Below are 17,055 nucleotides of genomic sequence, written 5' to 3' on the forward strand. Positions count from 1 at the left end.
GAGGGAAGTAATAACCTCTGATTCATTCAGTAGAATTCATGAAGGAATATTTTAATTCCAGGTCAAACAAATCCATTAGTGTAAAAAGCCCCAAACAAAGCAAAACTATAATGATCTTTAGTGCACTGATTGCTTTAGATCTTTTCTAAAATAAGACAAGCTATAAATAAATACCTGAAATGATAGAAGCTGCAAAAATAATACAAACCACAAGGAACAGTATAAAGCCATGTTTTCTAAACTAACGCCTCTTGGGACACAAGCTCAATAAAAGTATCTTTTAAAAAAAGATGATATGGTTATGTAGTTTGGAAAATGATCTGCACTTAAAAATTCATGTTGGCATTGTAAAGATTCTGAGACATCTGGCAATATTATAGTTAACCTGGATTAATTCTGTCAATGAGAATTCCAAATGCATTTAGTTATAAAACCATCTTTTCTCTACGATGAATGTCCTTGATATAAAATATATAGTGTAGGCACTTCATGTGGAACTGTGTGGAAAATGCCAGTGGGAAGCTGCTGCTGCTAAGTCGCTTCAGTCGTGTCTGACTCTGTGCGACCCCATAGACGGCAGCCCACCAGGCACCGCCATCCCTAGGATTCTCCAGGCAAGAACACTGGAGTGGGTTGCCATTTCCTTCCTTCTCCAATGTGTGAAAGTGAAGTCGCTCAGTCTTGTCTGACTAGTAGCAACCCCATGGACTGTAGCCCACCAGGCTCCTCTGTCCATGGGATTTTCTAGGCAAGAGTACTGGAGTGGTTTGCCATGCAGTTGGGGCTTCCCAAATGGCTCAGGGGTCAAGAATCTGTCTGCCAATGAAGGAGATACAAGAGATTCAGTTTCAATCCCTGGGTTGGGAAGATCCCCTGGAGGAGGAAATGACAACCCACTCCAGTATTCTTGCCTGGAGAGTCCCGTGGACAGAGGAGCCTGGTAGGCTACAGTCCATGGGGTCACAAAGAGTTGGACACGAGTGAGCACACACACACACACATACACACAACAGGAAGTTATTTCTTTCTCTTCCTTGGTGCAAGCCCTTCATGTGACAGCTCTAAGACTTGCCCTACCTGGCCCTGCACCACAACCAACAGAAGACTTTGCAGTGCGGGCAGCAGAGGTCCATCCCATCTCCTCCAGGCTGCTTCCACCGCGTCTCCGACTGTACTTCTCTCTAGCTTCTCTGACTTCTTGCTCTTCAGCTGGGCTACTTCCCTTCACTCACTGGACCAGGGTTTTTGGCTTATCTGGTTCTGGCTGAGCTGAGTGAGGTACCCTTCAAAAACCCATTACCTGGTCTCTGACCTAAGAACTTGACAGTTGGCCTGTCGTTCATCCAACATTCAACAAGGCTTTACTGAGAGTCCACATTGAACCGAGAGAGATGAACAGGACAGACAGGTACATTTGCACAGTTTGTTTATAATTTAGAGCTAGACAAACAGCCACTCCTAAGGTAGTGCAGCAAAGCATTATGGGAAGGAAGGAATGTGCTGACAAAGAAAAGCACCTAACACAGACCTGGGGCTTAGGAGATAGATTCTGAGGAGGAAACAGCACAGACGGTAAATAGGAATCTATAACAGAAGTGAAAGAACACAGATGTGGAAGCAGGGCATAAGTGTTCCAGACAGATATAGCCACATGGGAAAGAGCTTGAGCTAAAAGAGAGAAGGTGGTGTTGAAACCGGAATAATTTCCATTAACTGAAACATGGCATTTAAGGAGCAACAGGGCATGAGGCCTCAGAGGAAAGGAAAGAAAATGTTCCCTGGGTCAGCAACCTAGGGGTGGACACATGGCCAGGCCAGGCTACAAGGCCAGTCCTCACTGAGAATGGAGAGGAATCATCAGATTCAAGAGCTCTGTTCAGCTTCAGGCATTGATCATCTTTGCTGCAGCTCAGAGTCCTGCACTTTGCCCAGATCTTCAGCAAGTTAAACTCTGGGTTTATCTCAGGAGGCCCTGCAGCACCACTCAGAACGGACCGCAGAGGAGACGCATGGGGCCAGGACTACTGTCCATGTTGGGTCTCTGCAGTATCCTCCTCATCTGATCCCGCAAGTGAAGGGTTAAAATACCCGCTTCTATCTGAGGATGTGGATGTTAGAAGAGATTAAGTAGCTCACCTAAGGGTATATAGATTATAAATCACAGAATCTAAACACTGATCTACCAAAACCTGGCCTCTTTCTATCACACTGCCTCCATGAACGCATGTTTGTTTCCTGGTTGGTTTATTAATAGCAATGGGAGTCGGATAATAGCACCTAACATTGATTAAATGTCTGCTTTGGATGAGGGCCTTTATTAGCTGTTTCGTATTCATCATCTCCCTTAAACCCAACAGCGGCCTATGAAATAAATATCATGATGTTGAATTTACTGAGGATAAACCTATAGTTGAGAAAGTGTAATTTCTCTGAGGTATGTGGTTATTGCATAGAAGAAGTCAGGTTAAAATTCAGGTTCTGTAACCATGCTCCTTCTGGATGGAATAACTGAATGGACAGGGACAAGCAGAATGCATTCACAAGAGCACTGTAAAAAAATGAAATCCATCGAATCTCCCAAATGAAAGAAAACACCCTTCTACTCTCTTTTGAAAAGGTAGACGCATCCTAGGGGAGATCGTTGGGGTGTTGTGTGAGGTTTATACATTATGGTACAAGAGACGCAGGTGTCAAAGGTCCCTACATCCATCATGGGTCTCTTTTATTTTATTTCCAGGTAGATAATGAGCATCCCATTTATGCTAGGCACTTCTGTTGATGACATACTAGTTGCCATAAAATCTGGAAAGTAAGATCAATTTTATGAGCAATTAAATGGGATCTATCCAGAGGTAATTAATTTTATGATGGAGGTTGAACAAGGTGATAGGAGAGCCTGTTTTAGATGCATTGATGATAGGGAGGAATAATGGCTCATCAGCTATGAAACAGTTCCAAATTACCTGGCTTTCGGGTCATTATTTATATCAATATTTTAAGTCTGCTGCCCTCCCTGTTTGCATCATGACCAGAGAGCATATTGTTATCCACAGCCTTTTAGGGAGTGATCCAAACTTGCTCTCAGGAGCGTAATGGAAACCTGGACAGTTACGAAACTAACTTTGCTTTCCTGTAAGACAGATGTTCTCTGATCTACAGTTGAAGGAACAATGAGGCCATTTATCAGTGAAAGGAGCTGCTTCTATCCGAACTCAGGAAATTGATAGCAAACAGCTGAGAAATAGGTTGTTGGCGGTTATGCCTGGGTAGAATTAATTAATCTATACATTCACTAAACAAATATTTATTGATAATACTCTCTATGTCAGGCACCATGCTAAATACTGGGGATATAAAATAAAATTAATGCAATTATTGGGAAGCTTGTGAGTCTCTGTTAACTGTGTTTCTCCTTGGGATGATTCAATTAAAAAAAAAAAAAGACTCTTGAATAGGTTTGAACATCTCAAAATCCAGGAGTTTCAAAACACATGAGTAATGTGGCTTGCCTCCCAGGTTATTGATAATGCTTGCCTTTGTCCTCAGAATGGTGTCCCTGCCACAGAAAGAGACAAATTTAACCGTGATCACCAGGGACAGTGCAGCACCATAAAAATGCCAGACGACATTCTACTCACCATAGTTTATCAAAGCTTTACTAGTCCTTCACGTCTTCTTCACGAAGCTTTCTGTGTTTTCAGAGCATCCACTCCACTCTCTGTGTCATCAGGGACATCAGAGCCAAACTAATCTGTCAGACCCTAGTTGCCATAATGTGTGTGTGATCAGTCGTGTCTGACTGTGTGACCCCATGGGCTATAGCCTGCCAGGCTCCTCTATCCACAGAATTTTCCAAGCAAGCATACTGGAGTGGGTAGCCATTTCCTCCTCCAGAGTTGTCCTAATACTAGCTTTGATTTAGGCAAGAAATTGCACCTTGATGGCCCTCCCCACCACACCATATAACAAGTCTATAATTACAGGGTTTTAGTGAGAAAATACCCAACCCAAAATGCTGCAGGGAAGACAAAGAAAGCTTCACTGGGCTGCAGGACTGAGCTGTCTGGTGGACGATGGCAGGAAGCACGGCTGTCTTCACAGTCACATATATGAAGGTGATTCCATGTCACCCTTTCTCCATCGCCTCTTTGCTTTCCTTTGTTTTGCTCCAGAGGGTTTCTCAGATGGTGACCTCTGCTGTCTCCACATGTGCATTATCCTTATTGACTCTAATTCCTCAAGGAAAAAAAGTCCTCACTGTCTGACTTGCTCAAAAAGATATTTATAAGATTCACTTTGTCTACAAAGGGCCATCTAGTCAAATCTATGCTTTTTCTAGTAGATGTGAGAATTGGACAATAAAGAAAGCTGAGCACCAAAAAATTGATGTTTTTGAACTGTGGTGCTGGAGAAGACTCTTGAGAGTCCATTAGACTGCAAGGAGATCCAACCAGTCAATCCTAAAGGAAATCAGCCCTGAATATTCATGGGAAGGACTGATGCTGAAACCAAAGCTCCAATATTGGCCACCTGATGTGAAGAACTGACTCACTGGAAAAGACCCTGATGCTGGGAAATACTGAAGGCAGGAGGAGAAGGGGACGACAGAGGATGAGATGGTTGGATGGCATCACTGACTCAATGGACATGAGTTTGAGTAAACTCCAGGAGTTGGTGATGGACAGGGAGGCCTGGCGTGTGGCAGTCCATGGCGTCGCAAAGAGTCGGACACAACTGGCTGAAATGAAGATTCACTCTCATTAGACCAAATTTGGTTTCATGTGCCACATCAAACCAACAGTTCTGATGGTTCTGTTCTGGGTGGTAGACCCACCCCTTGAAATAAGGGCTGAGATTAACTTGGTCAGAATCCGATGGACAAGGAGAAGGATGATTTCCCAAAGGGAATTATGAGTGCTGCTTCCAAAAGAGGGAGGCATAATTTACTGGGCAGACACAAAGAGCAGAATCCATTCTATCTATTTTTTTTTTCCTGAAAATCTAGTAATTGAGCCTCATAAAGTTGTTGGAATAATTAAAATAAGTGACTGCAAATTATCTCACTCAGTAGGTAGCATAGAGTAGGTGTTCAGAAAGTCCATTCTATTTCCTTTCTTTAAAAATGAAATGCATTGTTTCAAGCTTTTCTGTCTCTTTAAACAGGAAGCAGAAGGGTTTTGATTAGGTGCCAACTCATGTTTATAGCTTTGTCAAGATCAATCAGTCCTGTGGCTTGCACTGAATGATAGGTGTGTATTTCTAAAGGAAAAGTGTTTATGCAAGCACAGATTGAAATTTCTAGAGAAGTCTAGAGAGATTTCTTGGATAAGATCACTCATGTTGCTATAGCTGACTTAACTGGTCCTCTTCATCACCACATCATGGCCCAAGAAGGATTCACCTTGAACTCTAACTGAGAGGGAGCTTAAGTTCCCATGATAGGAATGACACTAAGATTGGAAAGAAAGATTCAGAAATCTCTGACCCAAGAAAAAGTCATGTAAGACACAGGGGCTTCCCTGAGGCCTTGACAAACAAAAGTTGTGATGAAGGATCACATAGTCACTTGTTCTTTCAACCAGCTAAGAAGGAATTTGTCCTAGAAACACATCTTGCTTCATCTACATAAACATCACTAGTCAAGTAGAACAGTCTGTGACTAGGATAAAAGAAAAAGCATCTGACTGTCTAGAACAACCCTAGCTGGACTTAAAGACATTTTCTCAGACCTGGGCTTGGTAATCAAAGCTTCTGGCTTTAGGATCTCCTGCAAGAACTACCCTTGTGTTTCTGGTACTCACCTGTTATGATTGGCCAATGCCTCTTTTACAGAGCCTTTATAGGAGCCCACTAATTTCCCTCCCTTGGGCAATAATATTATACCCAGAAAGAAAGATCAGGAGGGGAACCCTGTGGCTTGAGGGATTCTCAGAGAGCCTCCCTAATTAGGAGGCAGTAAATAGAGGAAAGCCAAGGATATAAGTTAAAGCAGCTCAATAATCCAGACTCTGCACACTCAATCTAGTTTCCACCTGCTGACCCCCATCTTTGGACACTGAAAATCATGACCCAAATGCCCTCTATCTCGCTGAGAATGAACATGTCTCTCTGCAAGCATTTTTGTCAGTTCCTCTCTGTGCTAATCTTCCTGCCTGTCACGCCTAGGTAGCAAGTCATTGCAGAGTTATGATCTGTAAGTCCAGAAATGTATAATGCAGTTTGAGCAAAGAAAATACTGAAAACTATTTGCTACTTACTGGGCAGGATTATGGTGTGCAGAAGGAATTTGAAATATTTAGATGTCTCAGAACTACAGGTGGAGATTCATCAAGGTCACGGTGGCTTTTCTTCTCCCAGAATTAAGCAAAGCCAGCCATAGAATTTCACTGGGCGGCAGCTTCTTTGACAGGATATTAAAATCACTAGTGCTGTAGTCTCCACTGCCCCTGAAATAATGTTAAATCTTTTATTTATATCAGTCGGCTAGTAGATAGGACTAGACCAAGAGAGCTCAGGGAGCAGTGAGGGAGAGTTAAGAGAGATGGCAAATCGGGCTGAGTATATGTTATTGGGTAGCGATATTTTTGTTCACCTACTATGTGCGTCTTTTATGCCTGGGCTGGTGGGAGAAATGGGTGGCATGTTTGCCATATGGTGAGTCCTAAAGAGGCAGAGCCAGCGGGTAAACCCCGAGGTCAGCCTTCTCAGTCCTTTCATCCTTGTCACTTGCACATCTGTTCTGCTCGGGTTACAGATGCTTTTCACTCACAGTGTGCTCTCATTTTTGGCCTCATTTCTGCCCATACTTGTTCACCCCTAAAATTTGACCACTGTCCTCTCCACTGCTAACACCCTGATTTCAGCCATCATTGCTTTTCTCTGGGGAACAGAAAGCTCTTCCACGTGGCCCTCCTCATACTACCCTCATGATCTTGAAATCCCCAGACTCATTTCTCCACACAGTAGCCAGACTCACTTTATCTTCAGAGCAGTTTGACTCAAGCCAGCTCACAAGGGGCCTGAAGGAAGAAAGGTAGTACCATTTTCTGGAGGCAAACACCACCCATTTCATTCTCTGCCGTATTTTGCAGACGATGTCTGGCAAGTGATTAAAATGTGGAGCACATGGAAAATGTAAGAAAATATGACTCCTGATCAAGAGAGAAATTAGTCAATAGAAGCAGGTCTGACATGGGGCGTAATTTTGGAATTGGGACATTATGACTTCAAAATAGGTATGAAAAATATATTAAACGATCTAGTGGGAGAAGTTAATACATAGGAATAGATGGGGAATTTCAGTAGGGAGGTGAAACCAATAAAAAGGTTCAGTGAAGTGCTAGAAATTAAACATATAATATTATTTAATGGGCTTCAAAATGGTCTGAGTACGTATATCCAGGAAAGGGTCACTGAACCTGAAAGTGAAAGCATTGGTCGCTCAGTCGTGTCTGACTCTTTGCGGCCCCATGGACTGTAGCCAATCAAGCTCCTCTGTCTGTGGGATTCTCCAGGCAAGAATACTGGAGTGGGTTTTCATTCCCTTCTCCAGGAGATCTTCCTGACCAGGGATCAAACACAGGTCTCCTGCAATACAGGAGATTCTTTGCCATCTAAACCACAGGAGATTATTTGCCATCTAAACCCCTGAATCTGAAGACAGGTCAGTAGATGTTACCGAACATACAACACAAAGAGAAAAAGGGATTCAGTAAAAATGAGTTTCAGCATGCAAGACCTTTGGAACAAAATGAATGATATATGTAACTGAGATACCAGAGGAAAGAATATAGAGAACTGGAGACTTTACAATAATTTTCCAAAATTTTTGAAAGACATCAGTTTGCAGAACCAAGAAAGTTCACCAAATCACAAGCAAGATAAATACAAAGGAAATCACACATACATAGTTCATAGATTTTAAAGTGAAATCTTTAAAGTGCTGAAAGAAAAGAAAAAAAGAAAAATATCGACTCAGAATTTTTTTAATTCTTCTTTGAATTTGTTACAATATTGCTTCTGTTTTATGTTTTTGTTTTTGTTTTTTTTTTTTTTGGCCAGGAGGCATGTGGGATCCCAGCTCCCTGACCAGGGTTCAAACCTGCACACCCTGCATTGGAAGGCAAAATCTTAACTACTTGACTTTCAGGGAAGTCCTATCTCAGAAATTTTTATATAACCAAATTACTCTTCAAAAAGGAATGCAAATTAAAGACATTTTGAAATGGATAAAGGGTGAGAAAATGTGCCCACAACTTTGCTGACCTAAACTGAAAGAATGCTAAAAGATACCATGTAAAAGTCAGATTGCAGGAGAAAGCAAAAAAGTAACAAAAGGGTCAATATACCTTTTTATTGTACACACATATACACATATGCATACGTGTTTTTATAATTTCTTTGAAGATGATTGACTGTTTAAAATGCACATAATAGCAATGCACTGCAGGTCCGCAGCATAAAATATCAGACAATTGGAGTGGGAGGAAGGCTGAGGGTGAGGTGAATGAAGCACCAAAAACACAAAATCTAAGGACCGAGGCCGTGTTTGCACCTCATGCAGCTCACCTTGGTCCTTACTCTGAGTGGGAGAGGGAAAATGGAAAATACCATTATAGGAATCTTACATTTTCATGTGATGGCATAATTTTATTTGCAGAAAAATGTAAAATGTTAGCATGCATGTTGTAATATCTAAAGCAACCAATGAAAAATCTGAGCTATAACAAATAGGTGAATGAGGCAAAATAGAATACTACAAATTCAAAACCGGAAGAAAGGAATGAGATGCAGAGAAACAAAAAGTAAATGGGATAAACAGACCAACAGGAATTACAGTAGAATTAAACCCAAACATATATATATATATACAAAATGAAGAGACCAAGCAATCCAATTAAAAGGCCAAACTTGTAAAATTGGATACAAAGCAAGACCTGGTTACAGGTTATTAACAAGAGACTTCAAACAGGCTGATAATAAAAGGATAGAAACAGTACATTATACAAACTTTGAGAGAAAAAGATGTGACTCTATTAATATTCATCAAAGTAAACTTCAAAAAGAAAGAATATTACTAAGCAAATGCATTTAACAATGGTTAAAGATTACATTAATCAAGAAGGTGTCAGGATCACACTCTGTACTAAACTAATAATAGAGTTTCAAAAAGTTTTACAAAGCAAACATTGAAACATATGCACTGCCATATGTAAAACACATAGCTAGTGGGGAGTTGCTGTGTAACAAAGGGAGCTCAGCTTGGTGCTCTGTGATGACCTAGAGGGGTAGGCTAGGGGCTGAGGTGGGACAGAGGTTCCAGAGGGAGGGGTCATGTGTATGCTTACAGCTGATTCACCCTGGGGTACAGAAAAAACCAACATAATATTGTAAAGCAATCATCCTTCAATTAAAATAATTTAAAAAAATTTTGAAAACCAAACATTGACAGAACTAAAGGAACATATAGACAAATCTACCATCAAGTACAGGGATTTTAACATTCCTCTTTTGGTAGTTAACAGAACATAGATAAAAATATTGACATCAATGCTTGTAGAATTTTTCTAAATCAGCGTTTAAACGGAGTAGGAGGGACTTTCCTGGTCGTCCAGTAGTTAAGACTCTGTGTTTCCACTGCAGGGGGCATGAGTTCGATCTTTGGTCTGGGAACTTAATATGCCCAGGTGCCACTTGGTGCGGCAAAAAGACTTTAAAAATTAAATAAAAAGAGTTGGAATTGCTTTAAGTGCTGCAGTATAAGACAGGAATGGTATGAAGGCAAAGGCCTAAGACCATAACTTAATAAAGATACTCACAAACAAAGCAAATTAGACCCAAAAGAGAAAAAAGAAGGCAATCAAAATATGAGTCAACATTAATGAAATAAAAATTAGATAAAAACAGGGAAAAAAAAGCAATGATTATAAGTTACTTGAAAAGACAAATTATGGTGATAAAATGTCTGAGGCTGATCAATAAAAGAGCGAGATACCTGAAAATGGAGATGTGACTTGTGAAAGGGGCAAGAAAAATATTTGACCTTGATGAGCAGAGGTACAGCTCAGAATGTTGTTCCAAGTCAAAAGTTGACCCTGGCTGCATCACAGCTTCACACAAAGGTGATCTTGTAGGACAGCAATGTTGAAGTCTTCCTGGCGGGCAGGGCACTGTGCCATCCACTTCGGGTAGAAGTGACCACATGGATGGTGGTACACAGAACCCAGCAATCTCCCAATTGTTCTAGTCTTCACATTTTTTATCTTTAAAATTATGTGAGATGTTAACTAGCTTCTCAAATATCTTTCAGATCTAATGAATTATAGACTCAGGAATTTTTGTTATTGTTTAGTTGTTTAGCTATGTCAGACTCTTTGCAGCCCCACCAACTGTAGCCTTCCAGGCCTCTCTGTCCATGGGATTTCCCAGGTAAGAATACTGGAGTGGGTTGCCATTTCCTTCTCCAGGGGATCTTCCCAACCCAGGGATTGAACCTGAGTCTCCTGCATTGCAGGTGGATTCTTTACCACTGAGCCACTAGGGAAGCTCTAGGAATTTTTAGGCCTCCCCAGATTATTTTATAGAGGGGATTTTTTTTTGCAGCTGCATGTACACATTTCTCTGAAGTGGGAAGACAGTAGTAAACTTTCTCCCCAGATAATTTAAGTCCATGAACTACTGCTCTAAATTATTTTCATCATTGCTAAATTATTCCAATAATGAAAGGACAGCAAGCCATCTTCACATGAGAAACTCAGTTGCAAACACACTTTAAGTGTGGATAAAGGCTGCATTAGAAGACAGGCACTTATACAGCTAAAAGGATGTCTTTATAGCCAACATTTATGGGCTGCTCACAGGGACCCACCAGTGACTGTACTTAGCATTTTACATAGATTGGTTAACCTTGATCTTTTGAACAACCGTGTGAGATACTCACTTTAATTATTGCAAATATACATGATGAGAGGAAATAGATGAGGAAATGAGATTTTCAAAGGTTAAGCAATTTTCTTAAGGTTACATACCTGGGATTTATACAGGCAGTCTAATTCAACCTGACCACATTCAACATGATGCCACTGTTTCCAGAACTCACTTGCTCCCCAGCATCTACTAGAATTGTGTTCAAATACACACACAGACAGATTTATTCCCTAGCTTCCCTGGATGCCTGCTTCATCAAAACCCTCACAGCAGGTGTCTGGAGATGTGTATTTTTAAGTGTTGCCCTAAGAAGAGCCGAGATTCAGTAAGCTCTCTCTGGCGTGGTTACACTATTTGTAAAGATATTGAAATAATTGCATCATGTTTGGTAAATAGGCTCATTCTCAAGCGCCTCTTCACCTAACCACCCTACTTCCCTGAACCCTCTGACTTTCTCAGGGTCTAGTAAGGGATATGTAAACACCCAGTTCAGCATGTGATCCCCAGATCCAGATCCAGGGATACCAGCAGCATCCCATCTAAAGAGTCTGGTGATAAGGCAAGTAGGATACCACCAGGAAGTTCAAGGAAGGTACACAAATAGCTGTGACTTTTCAAGGTAGCATCAAATAGGCCCAGGTTCAAGTCCCAGCTTCACTATTGCCTTAACAGCCATGGATGAGGTTCTTCATGGTTCTGAGATTGCTTCTTCATCAAAATAAGGCAAAATAACTTGGGGTTATCATGAGCATTGCACGAACTAATTATGTGAAAACACTGCAGTCAGTTAGCAACACTCTACAATGGTGAAGAGCTTCTAATTTTATTCTTAAAAGAGAGAGCTTAGAAAAATATTTATCTAACGAAATAAAAGGAGAAACCCATCTGTATTTCAAAGGTGACCCTAAAATAACAAATATCCTCTTAGGGCAGGTAAAAGGCTCTGTCATCAGAATTTCTGGGTCTTTCAGTTGCATCCACTCTTGCTTTGCAGATACCAAGTTTTCTTCCTTTCTCAGTGGAAAAAGTCTTACACCTGTCATTTAGACTTTGAGAACCTGAGCATATGGCTTCCTACCTTCAGTGCCCTGCATATTTCCAGGCAGGAGACAAATTGTCAGAACGCTGTGCTGAAGACATTTCTATTGAATCACTGTATTTCCAGTGAGTAACCCAGTGCCTTACACATCTGTACTTTGTTTTTATATTCACTCTCACTCCCACACTGCTACCTTTGTCAGGTCTCACAGCAGCACTGCGAAGGAGCCGGGAACACTAGCATGCTTAACACTTTCACACAAAAAAGGGTTAGACTGACTGTATCCCTGCTAGGAGTCAGACATGTTACTAATGGCTTGAGGACTTAAACTGCAGATAGATAGTAGTTAGATAGATACATGCATACACATATGCATGCATATATATGCATGTGTTTGTGAATGTGTCTGTGTGCACATGTGCCCATTTGTTTGTGTGCATGTTTGTCCATCTCTGTCCACATATAAGACACTCAATAAGTGTTACTTACTTCTCTTTATCTTCCCGTGTGGCACCAGTGGTAAAGAATCAGCCTGCCAATCCCCCAGAGGAGGAAGTGGCAACCCACTCCAGTATTCTTGCCTGGAAAATTCCATGGACAGAGGAGCCTGACAGGCTACAGTTCATGGGGTCGCAAAATGTTGGACAGCAGCACCATGCACATATGCACACACTTTTCTAAAATCACAAAGAAATGGAGTGACCAGACTCCCCACCAACTGCTATTCTGATACATCACTTCAGTGCTCTTTCCTCACATCATACATACGACGGAAAATGCCAAGAAGCAACAGTAAGAACCGGACATGGAACAACAGACTGGTTCCAAATTGGGAAAGGAGTATACCAAGGCTATATATTGTCACCCTCCTTATTTAACTTATATGCAGAGTACATCATGGGAAATGCCAGGCTGGATGAAGCACAAGCTGGAATCAAGATTGCCAGGAGAAATACCAATAGCCTCAGATATGCAGATGACCACCCTTATGGCAGAAAATGAAGAAGAACTGAAGAGCCTCTTGATGAAAGTGAAAGAGGAGAGTGAAAAAGTTGGCTTAAAGCTCAACATTCAGAAAACAAATGTCATGGTATCAGGTCCCATCACTTCATGACAAATAGATGGGGAAACAATGGAAACAGTTCAGTTTAGTTCAGTTGCTCAGACATATCCGACTCTGCAACCCCAGGAACTGCAGCATGCCAGGCCTCCCAGCCCATTACCAAGTCCCAGAATTTGCTCAAACTCTTGTCCATTGAGTCGGTGATGCCATCTAACCATCTCATCCTCTGTCATCCCCTTTTCCTCCTGCCATCTATATTTCCCAGCATCAGGGTCTTTTCAAATGAGTCAGTTCTTCAAATAAGGTAGCCAAAGTATTGGAGTTTCAGCTTCAGCATCAGTCCTTCCAACTGAATATTCAGGACTGATCCCTTTAGGATGGACTGGTTGGATCTCCTTGCAGTCCAAGGGACTCTCAAGAGTCTTCTCCAACACCACAGTTCAAAATCATCAATTCTTAAGCACTCAGCTTTCTTTATGGTCCAACTCTCACATCCATATATGATTACTGGAAAAACCATAGCCTTGACTAGACGGACCTTTGTTGGCAAAATAATGTCTCTGCTTTTTAATATGCCATCTAGGTTGGTCATAACTTTTCTTCCAAGGAGTAAGTGTCTTTTAATTTCATGGCTTCAGTCACCATCTGCAGTGATTTTAGAGCCCACCAAAATAAAGTATGTCACTGTTACCACTGTTTCTCCATCTTTTTGCCATGAAGTGTTGGGACCAGATGCCATGGTCTTAGTTTTCTGAATGTTGAGCCTAAGCCATCTTTTTCACTCTTCTCTTTTACTTTCATCAAAAGGAAACAGTGAGACGTGAGAGACTATATTTTGGACTTTAAAATCACTGCAGATTGTGACTGCAGCCATGAAATTAAAAGAGGCTTACTCCTTGGAATAAAAGTTACGTCCAACCTAGACAGCATAATAAAAACCAGAGACATTATTTACCAAGAAAGGTCCATCTAGTCAAAGCTATGGTTTTTCCAGTAATCATGTATGGCTGTGAGAGTTCGACTATAAAGAAAGCTGAGCACTGAAGAATTGATGCTTTTGAACTGTGGCATAGGAAAAGACGCTTGAGAGTCCCTTGGATTGCTAGGATATCAAACCAGCCTATCCTAAAGGAAATCAGTCATGGATATTCATTGGAAGGACTGATTCTGAAGCTGAAACTCCAAGACTTTGGCCACCTGATTTGAAGAACTGACTCATTGGAAAAGACCCTGATGCTGGGGAAGATTGAAGGCAGGAGAAGAAGGAGCCGACAGAGGATGAGCTGGTTGGAAGGCATCACCGACTAGATGGACATGAGTTTGAGCAAGCTCCAGGAGTTGGTGATGGACAGGGAAGTCTGGCATGCTGCAGTCCACGGAGTCACAGAGTCAGATATGACTGAGCAACTGAACTGAATTGAACTGAACTGAATGGTTATATCATTGAAAATCATAAAAATTGTGGTTCTTCAGATATGATAGCCCAATGCTGGTATGAGAGCCTGAGGCAAAAAATCTAAAATGGTGGACATGGATAAAATGGCAGGTGGTTCCATTGGGAAGCAAAATAGCTTCTTTCCCAAGGGGCTAAAAACGATGGCCCATTCTTCCCACATCATTGACTCACAAGACTATAATGACACTATAGTAATCCATCATGTCAGGGAATACTGCTGTACAGGGAGCCCCTGATGCTTGAGCTGTTGGCACAGTGTGCTGTGAGGAACCGTTAAGGCACAGCTTGCCATCTTGCCCAATACTGGGAAGTCACAGCTCCCAGAAGGGTTGACTTCTGCCTGCTAATGCTGAGGGCTCCATTCCTGAGACACAAAGTTAAAGCTGATGTGGAAGAGGTTTTCCAGACAAATTATGACACTGTTTCTTCATGGGGTGGAAGCAGATGGAGAAAAAAGAGAGGAAATGAGTAAAGTTCTATTCAAGCAATTAAATCAAAAATATCCACACAGACCCGTATCTCTGTAAGGTCATTCAGTCCACAGGTGACTATCAAGCCTTTAGGATGAATGAGATATGAAATGATATCTAGGAATGTATCGTCCTTGGGGTACAGACTGGCATTTTTGCTCCCCAAATTCATAGTGAAATCCTAACACGCAGTGTGATGTTATAAAGAGGTGGGGCTTTTGGGAGCTGAGTGGATCACAAGGGTGGAGCAACATGAATGGAATCACTGCCTTACAGAAAGGCCCAAAGAGCTCTGTCTCTGTTCTTTCCATCATGTGAGAATACAGGGAGGTGTCAGTAGTCTGCAGACTGGCAGAGAGAACCCACCAGAACCTTGCCATGATGGTACCTTGATCTCAGATTTCCAGCCCCCAGCACTATGATAAATAAATTCCTCTTGTTTATGAGACATCTGATCTGTGATGCTTTGTTTTAGAGGCCCACAATGATAGGATGCTTGCTCTTTGCTCATGTAAGCATCTCCTGTGTAGTCAAGCAGGCTTCCAGGGATGTGGCAGTGGAAATAAAATAGTCCAGTAGACTGGCTCTGCATCCCATTCCACAAGCACCTCCCCTTATGATCTTGGGCTGAGAACTTGAGCTGAATTGTTCTCATCAAAAAATAAGTAAATAAATAAAGACTGGAGAAAAGGAAAGATATAAGCATCTGAATGCAGAGTTCCAAAGAACAGCAAGGAGAGATAAGAAAGCCTTCCTCAGCGATCAAAGCAAAGAAATAGAGGAAAACAACAGAATAAAAAACAAGAGATCTCTTCAAGAAAATTAGAGATATCAAGGGAACATTTCATGCAAAGCTGGGCTCGATAAAGGACAGAAATGGTATGGACTTAACAGAAGCAGAAGATATTAAGAAGAGGTGGCAAGAATACACAGAAGAACTGTACAAAAAAGATCTTCATGACCAAGATAATCACAATGGAGTGATCACTCACCTGGAGCCAGACATCTTGGAATGTGAAGTCAAGTGGGCCTTAGAGAGCATCACTACAAACAAAGCTAGTGGAGGTGATGGAATTCCAATTGAGCTATTTCAAATCCTGAAAGATGATGCTGTGAAAGTGCTGCACTCAATATGCCAGCAAATTTGGAAAACTCAGCAGTGGCCACAGGACTGGAAAAGGTCAGTCTCATTTCAATTCCAAAGAAAAGCAATGCCAAAGAATGCTCAAACTACTGCACAATTGCACTCATCTCACACGCTAGTAAAGTCATGCTCAAAATTCTCCAAGCCAGGCTTCAGCAATATGTGAACCATGAACACCCAGAGGTTCAAGCAGGTTTGTGAAAAGGCAGAGGCACCAGAGATCAAATTGCCAACATCTGCTGGATCATGGAGAAAGCATGAGAGTTCCAGAAAAACATCTATTTCTGTTTCATTGACTATTCCAAAGCCTTTGACTGTGTGGATCACAATAAACTGTGAAAAATTCTGAAAGAGATGGGAATCCCAGATCACCTGACCTGCCTCTTGAGAAACCTATATGCAGGTCAGGAAGAAACAGTTAGAACTGTACATGGAATGACAGACTGGTTCCAAATAGGAAAAGGAGTACGTCAAGGTTGTATATTGTCACCCTGCTTATTTAGCTTATATGCAGAGTACATCATGAGAAACGCTTGGCTGGAAGAAGCACAAGCTGGAATCAAGATTGCCAGGAGAAATATCAATAGCCTCAGATATGCAGATGACACCACCCTTACAGCAGAAAGTGAAGAGGAACTCAAAGGCCTCTTGATGAAAGTGAAAGAGGAGAGTGAAAAGGTTGGCTTGAAGCTCAACATTCAGAAAATGAAGATCATGGCATCTGGTCCCATCACTTCATGGGAAATAGATGGGGAAAGAGTGGAAACAGTGTCAGACTTTATTTTGGGGGGCTCCAAAATCACTGCAGATGCTGATTGCAGCCATGAAATTAAAAGACGCTTACTCTTTGGAAGGAAAGTGATGACCAACCCAGACAGTATGTTAAAAAGCAGAGGCATTACTTTGCCAACAAAGGTCCATCTAGTCAAGGCTATGGTTTTTCCAGTGGTCATGTAT

This window comes from Moschus berezovskii, chromosome 16 (assembly GCF_049115385.1).
Source record: "Moschus berezovskii isolate FMDL1 chromosome 16, NW_MosBer_1.0, whole genome shotgun sequence".
Classification (NCBI taxonomy): Eukaryota; Metazoa; Chordata; class Mammalia; order Artiodactyla; family Moschidae; genus Moschus; species Moschus berezovskii.